This window comes from Punica granatum, chromosome 3, assembly GCF_007655135.1.
Source record: "Punica granatum isolate Tunisia-2019 chromosome 3, ASM765513v2, whole genome shotgun sequence".
Lineage (NCBI taxonomy): Eukaryota > Viridiplantae > Streptophyta > Magnoliopsida > Myrtales > Lythraceae > Punica > Punica granatum.
The window spans coordinates 31,441,579-31,460,217 of NC_045129.1; the positions used below are offsets into that span (position 1 = coordinate 31,441,579).

General features: G+C 45.2%; 1 long non-coding RNA gene across 1 annotated transcript; it reads left to right on the plus strand.

The window, feature by feature from the left end:
- Positions 1-683: 683 nt before the first annotated feature.
- LOC116198716 lies at positions 684-2,803 on the plus strand. The gene is made up of 2 exons (XR_004155371.1): positions 684-1,061; positions 2,555-2,803. It is a non-coding gene; the product is annotated as an uncharacterized LOC116198716 (long non-coding RNA).
- The last annotated feature ends 15,836 nt before the right edge of the window (positions 2,804-18,639 follow it).

The following is an 18,639-nucleotide window of genomic DNA, read 5'->3' on the forward strand; positions in this document are numbered from 1 at the left end:
GTCAGTGATCTATCCGGCTTACATACGGAATTCACATGCCTCCCAGGAATCCCCGGAATGGGCATTCAACATCCCGAATTAGTGTGAAAAATCAAAAATACGCTCAACTTTCTTGAGTTTTTACACTGTAATGCCATCGAGCCACCGCACGAACCCATGGCTCGCAAACCCCACGTCATCTGCCTTGACATCGCTCAGCTCTTTCTCTACCTCCTACAGGTCCAGCAACCCCCTATCGCCGACGCTTTCAACGCCCGAGGTGGAGAGGCAGTGCCCCAGCCCTTCAAACCCTAGCTTCCATTGATAATTCAGAAAGAGTTTCTCTCTCTACAAACCCAAGCTCTCGAGTTTGTGTTCGTCAAGATCGTGGGCTTGCGACCTCCGAGCTAGGTTCGCGAGCCCAACACAAACCCACCATGGGGCTCACGAGCCCTAGATGTTGCGGGAGACTCGCTCTAGAGCCAGAGTGTAAGACTCGACATTTTTCGAACATGCATACCTATATATATACTTACATGCTTATATATATATATATATATATATATATATATATATTATATGCTATAGTTTTATGTGGCTGGAGTTATTATAAAAAAAAAATGAAAGTGGGGCATGGGCTCCACGTGATCCTTCTCCACCGCCATCCATTTTTAATTTACTTGTTGCTTTCCTTTTTTTTTTTTTTTTCTTTTCATCTCTGTTCTGTTTCGGCTGGAGAAGAATAGAGGAAACAAAACACATGAGAGAGAGAGAGAGCTAGAGGAAGTGAACACGACAGAGCTTGGGGAAGCTAACGGTAGAGGAAGAAGATGGAGTCGAACAGAGGAAGGACATGAGCTCGATTGAGAGCTCGGGTTGGGTATATGGAAGAGAAGGAAGGTTCGGTTCCGAGCAAAGAAAACAGAGAGGAGAAGAATGAGAGCGAGGGAGTAACAGAGAAGGCTCGGTGAAGCCCACAGAGGAGAAAGAGAACCAAGCTGAGCAAACTCGGTGGAGAAGAAGAAGAGGAATGATAGGTTGAAGGGAAGATTGATTTCAGTCAAATAGGCTGCATGCGTCGGGTATGTAGCTAATTCAAATTTTTATTCACTTGATTTTGATTGCTAGAATTCGAATTCAAAGTATGGACTGAGTTACATGCCCACTCCTTGGTAGAATTAAGAAGAATTTGACTGGTTTTGATGATAGAAAGTCGTGGGGGAAAAAAATAGTTGAGTTCCAGGATGGTTCTTCGATCGGTTTAGGGAGGTTTTGTTTAATCTCGATTACTCACCGCTGTGTTTAAGTATGCGGTTGAGCTGTGTGTTGATTTCTTGCATGACTTAGATAGCATTTGCATGGCTTTGGTGATGAGAATGGGCCTTTGAGATGTTAACAGAGATGTATGATGCTCTCTTTAATCGATTAGGTATGTCTAGCTAGCTTGGTTTTGATGATATAGTGATAAGTTTTGTCATTGGCTGAATTGCTTGACGATTGTTCGATCGGTTTGTGATACTTCGTCTTGATTTTGATGCTTCGTAGGTTGCCCTTATGACATGGACCGAGTTGGCATGATTGTTCCTTGCTCAATCTATGTCGATTTAGAGTGATATGGTAGGCCATTTAGGGGATCGAGTTTGGAAGAAGTTAATATGTATGTGTAGATTTGGCTTACCTTCCATGGCCTTGAGTGTTAGCTAGGATTGATCGTGAGTGCTTGTAGATTTTCAATACCTAGAGTCTTATGGCCCGTTTATTTTCAGGGTTAAAATCACAAAAATTTTAACTTTAACTTTAACTGAACCCACTACACAACAAAAATACACATTTTCCAAGTCAAAAATTTTAACTTTAACTTTAACTCAACACACTATACAACATTTTGTCCTTTTCCACAATCAAAATCAAACTTACTAACTCTGAAACCAAATGCACCGTTATTGTCTTATTCTTGATTTGGAATATTTCTTTGTGCTGGTCATTCTCAAGTAATGGACTTGATTGCTCGATCGGGTCACCCTGGTGCAGTAGAATGGATCGCTCTCATGCATAGAAGCTTCATTGTCTTTTAATCATTGATCGAGTTGGAAATCTTTTGTGGCTCTTTGTATTTGTTTGATTCTTCCATTTCTCTATTATCAATCGCATGTCTTCCTTGGGCATTAATGAGAAAGGAGGAGAAAATCAAGAAGGAATGTAAAATGAAAATTTTCTTTTATTGTGGAAGGAAGATGATTCGAAGGAACATGGGTAGACTTATTTTTGGTTTCTTATGAAAACAAGTTGTCTTTAATAGAATTTTACTGATGAATTTAGTCCATTATTGATTGAATTATCCTATTAACGATTGGGTTGAAATCCTCTGTTTATTTATTTAAACAAGGTGTCAAATGGAGATTATTTTTAAGTGGTGTTTGGACGAAGATGAGAGTTATAGGACAAAATGAATATAATATAAATAATTTTGCACCGTATTATGACAATGAGCTCTAAAGAAGTTCGTAAGAGGTATTGAAAGAACTATAATGGTGCTATGTTAATTATTCTCTAAATTTATGTTTGCAAATCATAGGGATCGAGGAGACAGAAATCTAGCACTCTGGAGGTTTGACTCAAAAGGCTATCTTTGTTGGAGTTGTCTGTGAGTACTATATTCCTTTATGAAATGATGTATTATAATTATATAAATTATTTAAGAATAATATTGTGATAGTTAGATTAAGGAATCGGTCTTACTATACTGTGTGAAAGGATTTGAGAGATATTGCCTATTATGTTCCATTTTGACTTGAGGTAATGTTGTCAGCACTTAATTTCGGTCCATCGGCTCTGAGGGGGGCAAAATTGTCATTTCCAAATTTATTACCTTTTCTAAAAAAAAAGATTAATTATTTTAAATTAAATTATATATATACGTATATATATAAAAAAAATCAAAAAATCAAATCGCGGGCAGGCCGGGCAGGGGCCGGGCAGCGCTGACCGGCTGCCCGTCACCCCGCCGGCCTAATTTTTTTTTTTTTTTAAAAAAATAGAGATTCAAGTAGGCCGGGCAGGTCGGGCAGGCCGAGCAGACCGAGCAGGGGCCGGGCAGACCAGGCAGGGGCCGGGCAGCGCTCGCCGGCTGCCCGCGATCCTCGCCGGCCCAGAGATCCCCAATGTCGCAATTTTCGCGATTCTCCGCCAAATCGGCCGAAATCTTAACGGAAAGGGAATGGAATTGCAACAGAAATACGATTCGAGAAGCTACGAGGAGGACCGAGGAAGAAAAAATGGAGGAGGGGCTCTGGTTTCGGAGGATTTGGAGATCGGAGATTTCGGAAAACCTCGCCGGAAAACGCGACTTTTCCCCTCGATTCCGGCCGTGTCGACTCCCGTGACGCCCATCCCAAGCACGGCGTAGCCCAGGCGGTGCTTGCTGCCGTCTCCCGCATCCTCTCGTGCAGTCGCCGCGACACCCAGAAGCGGGAACCGCTGTCCGCGGCGACCAGAATCCTCCCCTCCGCCCATCTTCATCTTCTCCGTTCATCCTTTCTCTCACAGGCTCGGCCCATTTTCCTTCGGTTTGCGCAGGTCCAGCCCGTTCGGCCCAATTCAGTCCATCCGAGACGACCCGACCAGATTTGTCGCCTGACCCGTTCGGTCTCACCCGGAAATCAGCCCTGAACAGGCGGATCCAGACGCAGGCCCAGTCTGGCCCAGCCGTTCTCTTTCGCGGCCCGGCCTAGATCTTTGCGGCCCAACATTCACTCCCAGCGACGGCCCAGCAGCAGCCCAGTTAGGCCCGATACCCAGCTCGGCCCAGCGGCCCAATCCACCAGGCGATTCTATTTTATTTATTTACAGAATCACCCCTTAACTTCCCGAACTAGGTAAATTCTCGACTTAGTGGCATGATTAGGGCTCCTTTCCTGAATATTATTGCTTGCTTGACGGATATAATGTGAAATGAGTGTTCTTGGGTCGTATGGGTGATCGGATTTGTCCCAAACTCGACTTTACGAACTTTTCATTTTGTCACATTTCAGTCCAGAGGACGCATTTTATTTATTTCAGATCTGTCCCGAACTCTAAAAATTATTTTCAATCAAGTCCCGGTCATTTTACTATTTTCCAATCAGTCCTTGGATTTTTCAGAATTTTCCAAGCATCCCAAAGAACTTTCCAAGTTGTTTCAGTTTAGTCCCGGGGCCATTTTTCACCCTTTTCAGATCTGCCCCGAATTTCAAAATTTCTTTTGAATCAAGTCCCGGTCATTTTACTATTTTCCAATCAGTCCTTGGATTTTTCAGATAAGCATCCCAAATAACTTTCCAAGTTGTTTCAGTTTAGTCCCGAGGCCTTTTTCACCTTTTTCAGATCTGCCCCGAATTTCAAAATTTATTTTCAATCAAGTCTCATTCATTTTACTATTTTCCAATCAGTCCTGGAATTCCCAGAATTTTTCAAGCCTCCCAAGGTACTTTCCAAGCTGTTTCAGTTTAGTCCTGGGGTCATTTTTTTTGTTTGTTTCCAGATCAGTCCAGATTTTCAAGTTCGTTTCAAATAAGTCCTGGGATATTTTCATTAATTTTTACATAGTCCCCAATTTTTTTAGAATTTTTAAATCGGTCCCCGAGATTTCATCCGAATTTTCAAATCAGTCCCGGCTCTTTTAAAATCGTTCAATTCAGTCCCCTGGATATTTTCTAAAATATCCGACCCTTTTCTACTTGGATCACTCACCGACAATGTATGTGCCCCATTTAAATATTTTATTTTTGTGATTATATGTACGCAACGTGACCATGTCGGAAATTAGAGTTTATCGGGCGGTCAACTAATGGCTATCTCGACGACTCGAAATCCGTAGACCAAAGCATTCGGTAAATTTCTAATTAACTTAAAATTCTACATAGAGGGTAATCGGGATGTTAAATTTGGCTAAATTAAATCACTGGACTCTTTTAAATAAATTGTACGAACTGATTAATAATCTGTAATCGCATCGACAGTCCAAGAACTATTAGTCATGCCCTTTTCAAAATTCACAATTTCAAAAGCACCGAGATACGTTTAACGTAATCTTAATTTTCATGCACACACATATTTACTGATTCATGGGCATGATTTCCGATTATTGTTCTGCCGTAACTCTAGTGTAGGTTTGTGTTTAGAACGGGTTAAAACATGGGAAAACGGATTAATCACAAACTCGGCTTAAATCAAACATGGGCAATAGTCAATTAGAGGGTTAGGTTTTTGGGTTTTAAGTGAAAATACTTTTAATCTGTAAAAGCCATATTGTCACGATACAGAATAATCTAAAAACAACCCACACATTCGAGACTTGACTAAGGACGTCACGTCTGTCGGGTCCGTTAAAATAATGACGGATGCTACATACCCTATCCATAATCCCTTTTGTTTGTTTTTAAGGTAGGATTTGTATGCCAATATACCCCGGTTAATAATCAGTTAATTCACGTAAATTCGACAATAACAAAACCCCATTGTTTGATTATTTGTGCTTACTTGTTACATTTTTTTTGCACTTGCTTGTTATGCGGGTCGAGCCCGATCCTTTATGACACGATTCACATGGGGTCCAACGCCCCAATCATAGATTACGGGATCTACTCCCCTAAACACTGAGTGCGCATCTTAATTTCAGTTTCAGTCTTTTCAAACCACACGGTGAGCACGAGTGTAATAATGACAGAGCACGAACCGATCGGGATTCAAATGCTGTAATTTTTATTTTATTTATTTGAGAGGACAATGTAAGGATTTATATTGTACATTTATTCATGTAAGAATCCCGGTCGGAGAGTGGACGGTCGGAGTGTTTCTTCGAATTTACGGTGTCAAAACGCATAAGATGAGCGGAACTTAATTAAGCGATAATTAAATTAAAACGGCAAGCCTAGACAAGCTAGAGTACCGAAAGGGCGTGTGGGATATAGGCCTACACGTAATAGAACCCCCGAATTCGGAATTTTCGGTTCCGTACAGACCTTAGGCCTTAGCAATTAGGTGTACCCCGTACCCCTAGACCCGGGCAACTCACCGGCCATCGACCTTCGAGTCGTAAACAGGTAGTGGCGACTCCTTCTCACGTGCGTCCGTCGCGCGTCCCCGGGAAGGTGGACACTCCCAAGCCGCGTTGCATTTAGGGGCGCGCATGCGTGCCTTGACTAGACGAAATTCATTTGCGCACAGCTTGGCGACTCCGCTGGGGACACTTAGAGGGTTCGGGCTCGTTCCCGCTTGCTTTGTTTGCTTGTTTATTTATCGGTTTTCGCAATTTCCCATTTATCTACTTTACGCACTTTTATTTCTCGCACGCACATTGCACATAATACTAGATTCAGGTACCTACGGGTCGCGTCCCGCGACCGATTTTAGGAAACACAGGTTAGATAGGGGTTCCGAGTAAGGGTACGTCGCACGGTTGGACCGTCGATTAGGACCCCAAAGATCCCCACTCGATTTCAAGGAATTGACACCCTTGAGTCGGGAGCCCCTATCCTTACATAGCACGGTCCCTGTAGTACTAAAACCATGCATTCTGCAGGAGCTCCACGCCATCCTCCAACCCGACTCCAACAACAGTCCTTGAGTCGGCCTGCGCACCAATTTGAATTTTTTCTGTTCTTGAGAGAGATGCGCGATGTATACTATTCATTAAGCCGTGGGCATTTTTTATTTTCTACATGCATGCATCATCCAATTTCAAAATTAGGGTGTGATTTGTATTGATTGGTCTTAAGTCGATTTTCCTTTCATCTTGGTAAGGGATGTCACGCCCGGTCTCCTGCCCGCGCCTCGATAGAGTCACACCACCGCTCGAGGAGATTACCCGTATATGGGGAGCATTACGCCCAGTCGACCGCCGTTACATCTCTGCGTTCATAGGGGATATCCCTTTGCTGGCTACTCGGCAAGTTGATTGGAATTTCCTCGAAGCCGCCATCGCATTCTGGAACCCAAGTCGTGCCGTCTTCGACATACAAGGTACCGAGCTCACACCAACCATTGAGGAGTACCGGACACTCATCGGTCGAACCGCAGTTGTCCACGGCATTGTAGAACCCAACTTCCACACCGCCCGACCAACCCTAGTCTCACGCCTACTCGGGGTTCCCACGACTCGTTTGAATGCTGAACTCGCATACTCCGGCAGCACGGAGATTGCAATCGAGAAACTCCTATTTTTTTATTGAGTCACGAGCACATAAGGTCCAGGGGGATTTTCTTCGAAAGGATTTATGTCATGTTGTTCTATTGCTAATCTTTGGGACCCTCTTATTCCCTCGCTCGCATAGTCTTATCGATGCTGCCTTGGCCAGCGTTGTTCTCCAAGTGGTCGGAGGGCGTGGTTATGAGGTAGCCCTCGTGGCTGAGACCATCCGGTCCCTCGACCGCGTCTTGAGAACATGCGACCGAAGGATAAGAGGATCCCCTATGCTTTTACAAATTTGGCTTCAAAGTCACGCAAACCCTCTGCGTCTGTTGCGCTCGATTATGTATTTTAATGGTTCGGAGTCAATTATTTATCGATTTCTACCCGTCCTGCGTGTGGAAGAACGCAAGGTCTCTGAGTGGATTAAAATTTTTCGTAAAATAGCACCTAGGGGCTTCAAGTGGCGTGCCACGTGGATGCCACTCGGACCCATGGCCCTTAGGTGTCCTGATTTTATGGAGTCCCACTCATGAGTCATGCGGGGTCCACCACTTATTTTTCGGCGCGAGTAGTGAGGCAGCTTGGTGGCTTACAGACGGTCCCCGAGGATACGGCTCGATCTAGATTTGAACATACTTGGCGGGAGAATCAGACACCTACAGATCGCCAAAGTAACGTCAAACAGGTCCTGGATGCATGGCGAACTGTGATTACCGAGTGTCCATACTTCCCCGAGCATCCGACTCTTGATGAGCGGGATTTCCAAGCTACAGAAGAATACATCATTCGCTTCTACTGATGGGGTCCAGCAGCATACAAGGATCTCGTTAACTCTCCACGAGTCGAAGATGGCGGGTCACCCGGCACAACTCCCACTCCAAATATGGCCATCCAAGCCGAGTTCACTCATCTCAGAGCCGAAAGAGATCATCTCCGCCGGGAGGTCGCCGAGAAGAATGAGCAGCTTGGCGATCAACACCAACTACAGAAGGAGCTTGCCCAGGCCCGCGCCAAACTACAGAGGCGTGATCAGGAGTTGGCACAAGCGAACGCTGCCTTAGAGAGGTCCAGGAAGAGGGCTCGTGGAGGTCCACGCACATCCTAGGATAGATACCTCTACCAGGCCCTCACCTGGAACCGGTGCTTTCCATGGCGACGGTCGCTTGCACCTCAGGCACATTGGAAAATCAACTTAGGACTTCAATTTCAAAACTTGCATTGTACTTTGAAATTATCGAGTCAATGTGAATGACAACATTAGCTTTTGGAAAACTCACGCATCGCATGCATCCTACTCATTTACTGTTTTGCATAACAACTAACATCTCACCATACAAGTGAGTGAAGACCTCCTTCGCAGGTAGACTAACCGCGACCTTCTCTCTCCCTCCACGGCAAGGCGAGCCGTGGCTCGAGGACCGATGCACCTTCCTTGGCAAAGCTAGCTTCTCTCTAACTCCACGCAACCAAGCGTCATCGCGTGATCGCACACATCTCTTCGCACAACTGAGCACATCCATCAGCACAACCGAGTGCATCTTTCCGCGTCGTGCGAGCATGTCTCCACCTTACCCACACACCCCCGGCACGCTCGCATGACGCCTACCAGGCTAGTTCGCTTCCCTACACTCTTGCATTGAAATCCTGAACAGTTTATGCTCTTTCATTGTTTTCTTTTCCCATTGCAGAAAATTCTCAACAAGAAGACAGCCTGAATACTGAGCGACCACAATTGAGACAACAAACGTCTCTCATCCAGCTCCTTGAGATTTCAACACTAAGTCCCCATCCTTGCTCCACAAAGCAAGACTGCAAGAAAAATCAGAGTCACCGCTTTGTAGTGCCCTGCACTGTTCCTCAGCATTGACCTTTCCTTTCGCATCTTTTGCACTTCCTTATCGAGCACGCATTTACTGCATTGGGTTCCGGCCCCACATCGGGCTTTGGCCCTGCATCGGGCTCCGACCCCGCATTTACTGCATCGGGCTTCGGCCCCGCTTTTGCTGCATCGGCCTTCGGGCCTGCTTTTGGGCTTCGGCCCCTCATCGGGCTTTGGCCCCACTTTTGGGCTTCGGCTCCTCATCGGGCTTCGATCCCATATCGGGCCTCGATCCTGCATTACTGCTTTCGAGCCCCGGCCCAGTATTTACTGCTTTTGGGCTCCGGCCCAACACTTATTACATTTAGGTTTTGACACCTCGCATCTACTGCTTTCAGGCTCATCTGAAATCCAAAATCGACTTGGATTCAAATTCACCCAAGCAATACTCCGAGGAGCAAGTCTAATCCTTTCGCTGCAAAGACCGGAAGTGACAGCTCCACAAGCAGAGCATGACCCAACTCTTGATCGTAGGAGATACCAGCACGATCAGGCCTCCGATCAAAGAATGGATCTCATCCACCTCTGTTGTGGTCGCCGATTGAATACGGGGGCAACATGTGCAGTCTTCTTTAAACTCTCTTCTACTTTAAGTTAAATGCATTCCCACAAATGGGCTCTCGACATGAATAAATCCTTCAATGGAGCATTAGGACAGTCTTTGCGACGTCCTATTAGTGCTGTTGGACCTGTTCGACTCGCCTGTCCTCATGGGACTCGACTCCTCGAGCTTTCCCTAGGACGACTGCGCATGCTTACTCGTAACTAGGGAAAATATGCTCATGTGACTTTAGTCACGGTCTAACCACTCCAGAGTAGTGATGACTAGATTCCCAGGAACAAATGTCACATACACGTGGCACCCCATGGGCCGCGCGCGGGACAAAAAGGGATTTTCCTATGGGACCACCTCATATTTCTTACCACATATTCCCCGCATAATCGCCTAATGCATTGTCTTCTTTGTCATCCTTCACAGGGACACATTGACCACAGGCGAAGAGCGATGCACGAGTTCACGCTTCCTTGAGAACTTGTCTCGGACCCTTTCCTTATACTTTGACGAGGGAGGTGTCCGACGATGAGGTACCCCCCTATGAAGTCGAAAACAAGGACAATCGAGCGAATCACTCAGCATTGATGCAACCGTCTTTCTCGAACATCCAATGGCTTCAACAACATGCACCCTCCAAGAGGCACGTGCTGTAAAGAACAACAAGAGATGATCGGAGACATCACACCAGACGCCTATCACGGGCCACTTCAACAAATGAAGATCGGGGCATCCCCGTTCAACATTCGCGCCGAGACAACCTCGGTTCCCTATTCCACATGGGGCAATTTGACATTTTCTTTTCCTAGACAACAGGGGAAATTCACATGTAATGCTTGCAAGGGCAAATGACACGGAGTTCGACTTTCGAGTGCGTGAGAATCAAACTTCCAAGAAAGCCGGTCCTCACAAAATAGGGCTAGTAACACACAACAAGTCTCCACGAGGTGAAGCACACCAAAGCGGCCTCGGCAATGCAAAATCGTGGAGTTTCAAATAAAGACATGGGGCACAAAACAAACCCCAACTACAAGAGAAAAACAGAGCGGAAAGAAGCAGAAAAATCCACCAATGAAGAGAGAGAGAAAAGACGCAGGAAAAACCCGCCAATGAACAAAACAAGGCACCGCCGAGATATAAAACTCCGCCACCGCCAATTCGAAGAAGAAATCAACAAACCCCGACAAAAGGAGAGCAATAGATGCAACTCCTCGACGGAGACAGAACACAACTCATTCGGAGGTCGAATCCTTCGAACCCTTCGCCCTTGCAAGCTCGAGAGACAAAAGAATCGAGCCCGCTAGGTCGAAAACCCATCGGGGCAACCTAGGCAAAAGCTAGGGCAAGAGAGAGGCACGACTGAAAATCCCGAGGCGGGCAGTCGTGTCAAAATGAGAGCTAATCCCCTTTAGGTTGAAAGGTGCGGCCCCGAGGTGGGTGACCGTAGCAAAAGGAGAGCAAAATGAGAGATGGATAAAATTGACCCCCTAGTCTCTCACACATCGTGCGGACTAGGGATCCTCAACGGAAGTGGCCAGATTATCCACTCTAACATGATCCTCGATCAGCCCTCCAACACAGCTCAACCGTCCAGCGCGGATTCCTCCTCAAGCACAGTGGGCAAGCCGGGCATGCTATCCAAGCAGTTTGATACAGCCTACACAGCAGAAGAACAGAGGAAAAGTGATACATCTCGCTACAGGCGTGAACTCGTGTATCCTTTTAGCCTGGGGCAACGCGTTCCCCCCAAACTTTCTCTTTTCTGTTTGTCTTTGCATAACTCCAAAATGGGTCACAGCCACCCTTTAACAGGCTACCACAAAGCCGAAATCTCAGACATTCCTTTCTGAGGTCTAGTCATAGCATTCTGGAAATGGTCAGATCGAGTCTGATCAAATCTGGGCAAAAAAATCCCCACGGGGGTCACAAGCACAGCCGCCCTACGGTACCTTGACGAGAAGGGTCCTAAGCCGACGGGTGCGTCGAATAATCGACAGAGCCGCTAGGGCATCATTGAGAATGTCTCGATATGCTCGTGCATGGCCAACAGGAGCCTTGGAAGCCTCACATTGAGGCCTTCAAAAATGGGATCTCATTCGCATCGCCAAAGCAAAAACTCTATACGGGTCGCCCAAGCAACCCGAAACTGAAGAACATGCGTCGCAAACACATCATTTTACCTGTGCTTACAAATCACTAGTAATCCCATGACTTATTAATGATGTCAGGATCACGGGTACAACAAACGCAAGAACTACGGCAGACTCTGATCCCCTGTCCAAGAGGGTACGTAGGCGCTCCCAGAGCTTAAGTCCCGCATCGCAAGACGCCGATCCGGCAGAGTAACGAGCAACCGCCTCGCAAGCAAAAGTCTCAGTGGCGAGACCGGGGCATTCCCAGCAAGCAATCACTTCAGCGGCGAGACTAGCTGCCAGCAAGAGTAACAAACAATCGATCCAACAGCAGGGTCGGCTTCCAGCGAATCAAACACACAACCGCCCGAGGGGAAAAAGCGGGTCTCCAGCAAAGCACAACCACCCCGACGGCAATGCAAGCCACACCTACCACTGCACCATCCCAACAAAGCCATGACCCAATGCCAAGCACCCCTCTTCCGCGCCCCGCACCATTCCCTAACACTAGTCGTTGCTTCTACATTTCCTGCATTTTCGCATCATGCCCACCTTTACTGCTTTCTGGACTTCGTGTCCATTTTTACTGCTTTTCGGATTTCGCGTCCACGGACTTCGCGTCCATCTTTACTGCTTTCCGGACTTCGCGTCCATCTTTATTGCTTTTCGGACTTCGCGTCCATCTTTACTGCTTTCCGGACTTCGCATTCATCTTTACTGCTTTTCGGACTTCGCGTCCAGGACTTCGTGTCCATCTTTACTGCTTTCCGGACTTCGCGTCCAGGACTTCGTGTCCATCTTTACTGCTTTCCGGACTTCGCGTCCAGGACTTCGCATCCATCTTTACTACTTTCCGGACTTCGCATCCATCTTTACTGCTTTTCGGACTTCTCGTCCAGGACTTCGTGTCCATCTTTACCGCTTTTCGGACTTCGGGTCCATCTTTACTGCTTTTTGGATTTCACGTCCACGGACTTCGCATCCATCTTTACTGCTTTCCGGATTTCGCGTCCATCTTTACTGCTTTTCGGACTTCGCGTCCAGGACTTCACGTTCATCTTTACTGATTTTCGGACTTCGCGTCCAGGACTTCGTGTCCATCTTTACTGCTTTTCGGACTTCGCGTCCAGGACTTCGGGTCCATCTTTACTGCTTTCCGGACTTCGCGTCCATCTTTACTGCTTTTCGGACTTCGCGTCCAAGACTTCGTGTCCATCTTTACCGCTTTTCGGAGTTCGCGTCCAGGACTTCGTGTCCATCTTTACCGCTTTTCGGACTTCGCGTCCAGGACTTCGTGTCCATCATTACCGCTTTTCGGACTTCGTGTCCATCTTTACCGCTTTTCGGACTTCGTGTCCATCTTCACCGCTTTTTGGACTTCGCGTCCAGGACTTCGTGTCCATCCTTACTGCTTTTCGGACTTCGCGTCCGCATCTTTACTGCATTTTGGACTTCGTGTCCACATTCATTGCATTCCGGACTTCGTATCCGTGTCTACTGCATTCCGGACTTCGGGTCCTCATTTACTACTTTCCGGACTTCGTATCCGCATTCACTGCATTTTGGACTTCGCGTCCGCATCTATTGCATTTTGGACTTCGTGTCCACATTCATTGCATTCCGGACTTCGTGTCCGAGTCTACTGCATTCCGGACTTCATGTCCTCATTTACTGCTTTTCGGACTTCGTGTCCGCATTCACTGCATTTTGGACTTCGCGTCCGCATCTATTGCATTTTGGACTTCGTGTCCACATTCATTGCATTCCGGACTTCGTGTCTGTATCTATTGCATTTCGGACTTCGTGTCCTCATTTACTACTTTTTGGATTTCGTGTCCTCATTTACTTCTTTCCGGACTTCGTGTCCACATTCACTGCATTCCGGACTTCGTGTCCGCATCTACTGCCTTTGGACTTCGTGTCCGCACTTACTGCATTTCGGAATTCGTGTCTGCATTCATTGTTTTTCGGACTTCGTGTCCGTACTCATTGCATTCCGGACTTTTGTTCGCATTTACTACTTTTTGGACTTCGTGTCCTCACTTAATGTATTTCAAGTATGCGTCCACATTTACTAGTTTATGGATTTTTACTATTTTGCAACAGGCTCACATATTAGTACAAACGAGGAGAATGGCCAGACGGTCGTCGGGACCAAATAAGGTGCTTCTCATAGTCTTTGGCTGCATCCTCTATCCGAGCACGCAACCAAAGAGGGGCAAGCTGTCAGCACCTAATTTCGGTCCATCAGCTCTGAGGGGGGCAAAATTGTCATTTCATAATTTATTACCTTTTCTAAAAAAAAGATTAATTAACTTAAATTAAATTATATATATATGTATATATATAAAAAAAAAATCAAAAAATCAAATCCCGGGCAGGCCGGGCAAGAGCCGGGCAGCGCTGATCGGCTGCCCGTCACCCCCCGGCCTAATTTAAAAAAAAAAACAGAGATTCGGGCAGGCCGGGCAGAGGCCGGGCAGCGCTCACCGGCTGCCCGCGATCCCCGCCGGCCCAGAGATCCCCAATGTCGCAATTTTCGCGATTCTCCGCCAAATCGGCCGAAATCTTAACGGAAAGGGAATGGAATTGCAACAGAAATACGATTCGAGAAGCTACGAGGAGGACTGAGGAAGAAAAAACGGAGGAGGGGCTCTGGTTTCAGAGGATTTGGAGATCGGAGATTTCGAAAAACCTCGCCGGAAAACGCGACTTTTCCCCTCGATTCCGGCCGTGTCGACTCCCGTGACGCACATCCCGAGCACGGCGTAGCCCAGGCGGTGCTTGCTGCCGTCTCCCGCGTCCTCTCGCGCCGTCGCCGCGACACCCAGAAGCGGGAACCGCCGTCCGCGGCGGCCGGAATCCTCCCCTCCGCCCATCTTCATCTTCTCCGTTCATCCTCTCTTTCACGGGCTCGGCCCATTTTCCTTCGGTTTGCACAGGTCCAGCCCGTTCGGCCCAGTTCAGTCCATCCGAGACGACCCGACCCGATTTGTCGCCTGACCCGTTCGGTCTCACCCGGAAATCAGCCCGGAACAGGCGGATCCAGACGCAGGCGCAGTCCGGCCCAGCCGTTCTCTTTTGCGGCCCGGCCCAGATCTTTGCGGCCCAACATTCACTCCTAGCGACGGCCCAGCAGCAGCCCAGTTAGGCCCGACAGCCAGCTCGGCCCAGCGGTCCAATCCACCCGACGATTTTATTTATTTATTTACAGAATCACCCCTCAACTTCCCGAACTAGTTAAATTCTTGACTTAGTGGCATGATTAGGGCTCCTTTCCTGAATATTATTGCTTGCTTGACGGATATAATGTGAAATGAGTGTTCTTGGGACGTATGGGTGACCGGATTTGTCCCAAACTCGACTTTACGAACTTTCCATTTTGTCACATTTCAGTCCAGAGGACGCATTTTATTTTTTTCAGATCTGCCCCGAACTCTAAAAATTATTTTCAATCAAGTCCCGATCATTTTACTATTTTCAAATCAGTCCTTGGATTTTTCAGAATTTTCCAAGCATCCCAAAGAACTTTCCAAGTTGTTTCAGTTTAGTCCCGGGGACATTTTTCACCCTTTTCAGATCTGCCCCGAATTTCAAAATTTCTTTTCAATCAAGTCCCGGTCATTTTACTATTTTCCAATCAGTCCTTGGATTTTTCAGAATTTTTTTAAGCATCCCAAATAACTTTCCAAGTTGTTTCAGTTTAGTCCCGAGGCCTTTTTCACCTTTTTCAGATCTGCCCCGAATTTCAAAATTTATTTTCAATCAAGTCTCACTCATTTTACTATTTTCCAATCAGTCCTGGAATTCCCTGAATTTTTCAAGCCTCCCAAGGTACTTTCCAAGCTGTTTCAGTTTAGTCCTGGGGTCATTTTTTTTGTTTGTTTCCAGATCAGTCCAGATTTTCAAGTTCGTTTCAAATAAGTCCTGGGATATTTTCATTAATTTTTACATATTCCCCAATTTTTTTAGAATTTTCAAATCAGTCCATGCTCTTTTAAAATCGTTCAATTCAGTCCCCTAGATATTTTCTAAAATATCCGACCCTTTTCTACTTGGATCACTCGCCGACAATGTATGTGCCCCATTTAAATATTTTATTTTTGTAATTATATGTATGCAACGTGATCATGTCGGAAATTAGAGTTTATCGGGCGGTCAACTAATGGCTATCTCAACGACTCGAAATCCGTAGTCCAAAGCATTCGGCAAATTTCTAATTAACCTAAAATTCTACATATAGGGTAATCGGGATGTTAAATTTGGTTAAATTAAATCACTAGACTCTTTTAAATAAATTGTACGAACTGATTAATAATCTGTAATCGCATCGACAGTTCAAGAACTATTAGTCATGCCCTTTTCAAAATTCACAATTTCAAAAGCACCGAGATACGTTTAACGTAATCTTGATTTTCATGCACACACATATTTACTGATTCAAGGGCATGATTTCCGGTTCTTGTCCTGCCGTCACTCTAGTGTAGGTTTGTGTTTAGAACCGGTTAAAACATGGGAAAACGGATTAATCACAAAACTTGGCTTAAATCAAACATGGACAATAGTCAATTAGAGGGTTAGGTTTTTGGGTTTTATGTGAAAATACTTTTAATCTGTAAAAGTCATATTGTCACGATACAGAATAATCTAAAAACAACCCACACATTCGAGACTTGACTAAGGACGTCATGTCTGTCGGGTCCGTTAAAATAATGCCGGATGCTACATACTCTATCCATCATCGCTTTTGTTTGTTTTTTAAGGTAGGATTTGTATGCCAATATACCCCGGTTAATAATCAGTTAATTCACGTAAATTCGACAATAACAAAACTCCATTGTTTGATTATTTGTGCTTACTTGTTACATTTTTTTTGCACTTGTTTGTTATGCGGGTCGACCCCGATCCTTTAGGACACGATTCACATGGGGTCCAACGCCCCAATCATAGATTACGGGATCTGCTCCCCTAAACACTGAATGTGCATCTTAATTTCAGTTTCAGTCTTTTTAAACCACACGGTGAGCACGAGTGTAATAATGACAGAGCACGAACCGATCGGGATTCAGATGCTGTAATTTTTATTTTATTTATTTGAGAGGACAATGTAAGGATTTATATTGTACATTTATTCATGTAAGAATCCCGGTCGGAGAGTGGACGGTCAGAGTGTTTCTTCGAATTTACGGTGTCAAAACGCATAAGATGAGCGGAACTTAATTAAGCGATAATTAAATTAAAATGGCAAGCCTAGACAAGCTAGAGTAGCGAAAGGGCATGTGGGATATAGGCCCACACGTAATAGAACCCCCGAATTCGGAATTTTCGGTTCCGTACAGACCATAGGCCTTAGCAATTAGGTGTACCCCGTACCCCTAGACCCGGGCAACTCACCGGCCATCGACCTTCGAGTCGTAAACAGGTAGTGGCGACTCCTTCTCACGTGCGTCCGTCGCGCGTCCCCGGAAAGGTGGACACTCTCAAGCCGCGTTGCATTTAGGCGCGCGCATGCGTGCCCCGACGAGACGAAATTCGGTTGCGCACAAATTTGATACATCTATAATGTGATTAGGATTGTGCTTGTATATACTATATTGTTTAACTATAGCCAATGGCCGCTGGACCCAACGGAATAGAAAATGGGGCAAGAATTGGCCGTTGGACCCGGCGGAATAGAAAATAGGGCCCAAATGGTCGCTGGACCCGGTGGAATAGAAAATGGGGCTCGAGCGGCCGCTGGACCCAGCGGAATAGAAAATGGGGCCTTAATGGCAACTAGACCCAACGGAATAGCAAAAGTGGCTTGAATGAGATATGTGGGGTCACGGTACCAACCTAACTTGTAGCAAGGAAATGCGGCCCTTTGACTGGATTGATTGGTTTCGTTGTATATTGTTTGTCTTGTCTAATTGCTATAGATATGAAGATTGTTGAAATTGTCTGTGAGATTGTTCTGTAAAAATCATGTTGTTGCTGAAACTTGACTTGTTGAGTGATTGTGTAAAGACTTTTTATGAAACGCTAAATAAATGGATGTTTGATGTTTATATGCTATTGGATATTAGAGAAATTGTTAGAAGAGTTGTGTATAATTGTTAGTAGGACGTCAATTTAGTTACTATATTGGATAAAATTATTTTTATATAATATGTATACATATTTATACCGTATATGTGTGCTTATGAGCAAATAGTTGGATTGGATGTGATTATATTGTTTATTTGAACATTTGGTTGTTAGCAGTTAAATATTTATGTAATAATAACTCATTTTATTTTGAAATATTGTACTCACTGAGATGCAGCTTACACTCTGCATATATTTTTCAAATGAGCTAGGAACTAGACTAGCAGCACATGAGAACTCTTTTGATATTGGGGATCAGCTCGGAGGACTAGGTAGGGTCTCTAGTTATTTGATAAGTATTCTTTTTGTATAAAATGTATTGAATATGTTACGATTTGAAATTTTTGTTTAGTTTGGTTTAGTAATGTGGTTGAGAAAAGAAAATTACTCTCTTTTGATATGTATATACATATTAGAGCTTGATTGGTTTTACATTTTGGGGGTCTATGGAAAGCCGATTTTATGTGAATAGTTATGTGATAATGGATATCGATAAAATATAGTGAAAATTTAACTGAAATTTCGGGTCGTGACACAGAGCCAGTTTTAGCTTTTGCTTTACTACATTGGGAGCTGCTTATTGTCTCTTTCTTTATTGCTTTGGAAGATGATAAAGTGCTTAAAAAATTGCTACTTGCGTGCAAGTGCTTGTCCCGACTTTGTGCCCTTCATTCATGTATTGAAACTGACAATGTAAGTTAAAAACTTGCTATTTCTATGTTTTGCTTCATGAAGTAAACAATTGAATGAATTGTAACTACATCATGTCACCAATTGAAACCATTGCTTGATGCATGAGCAA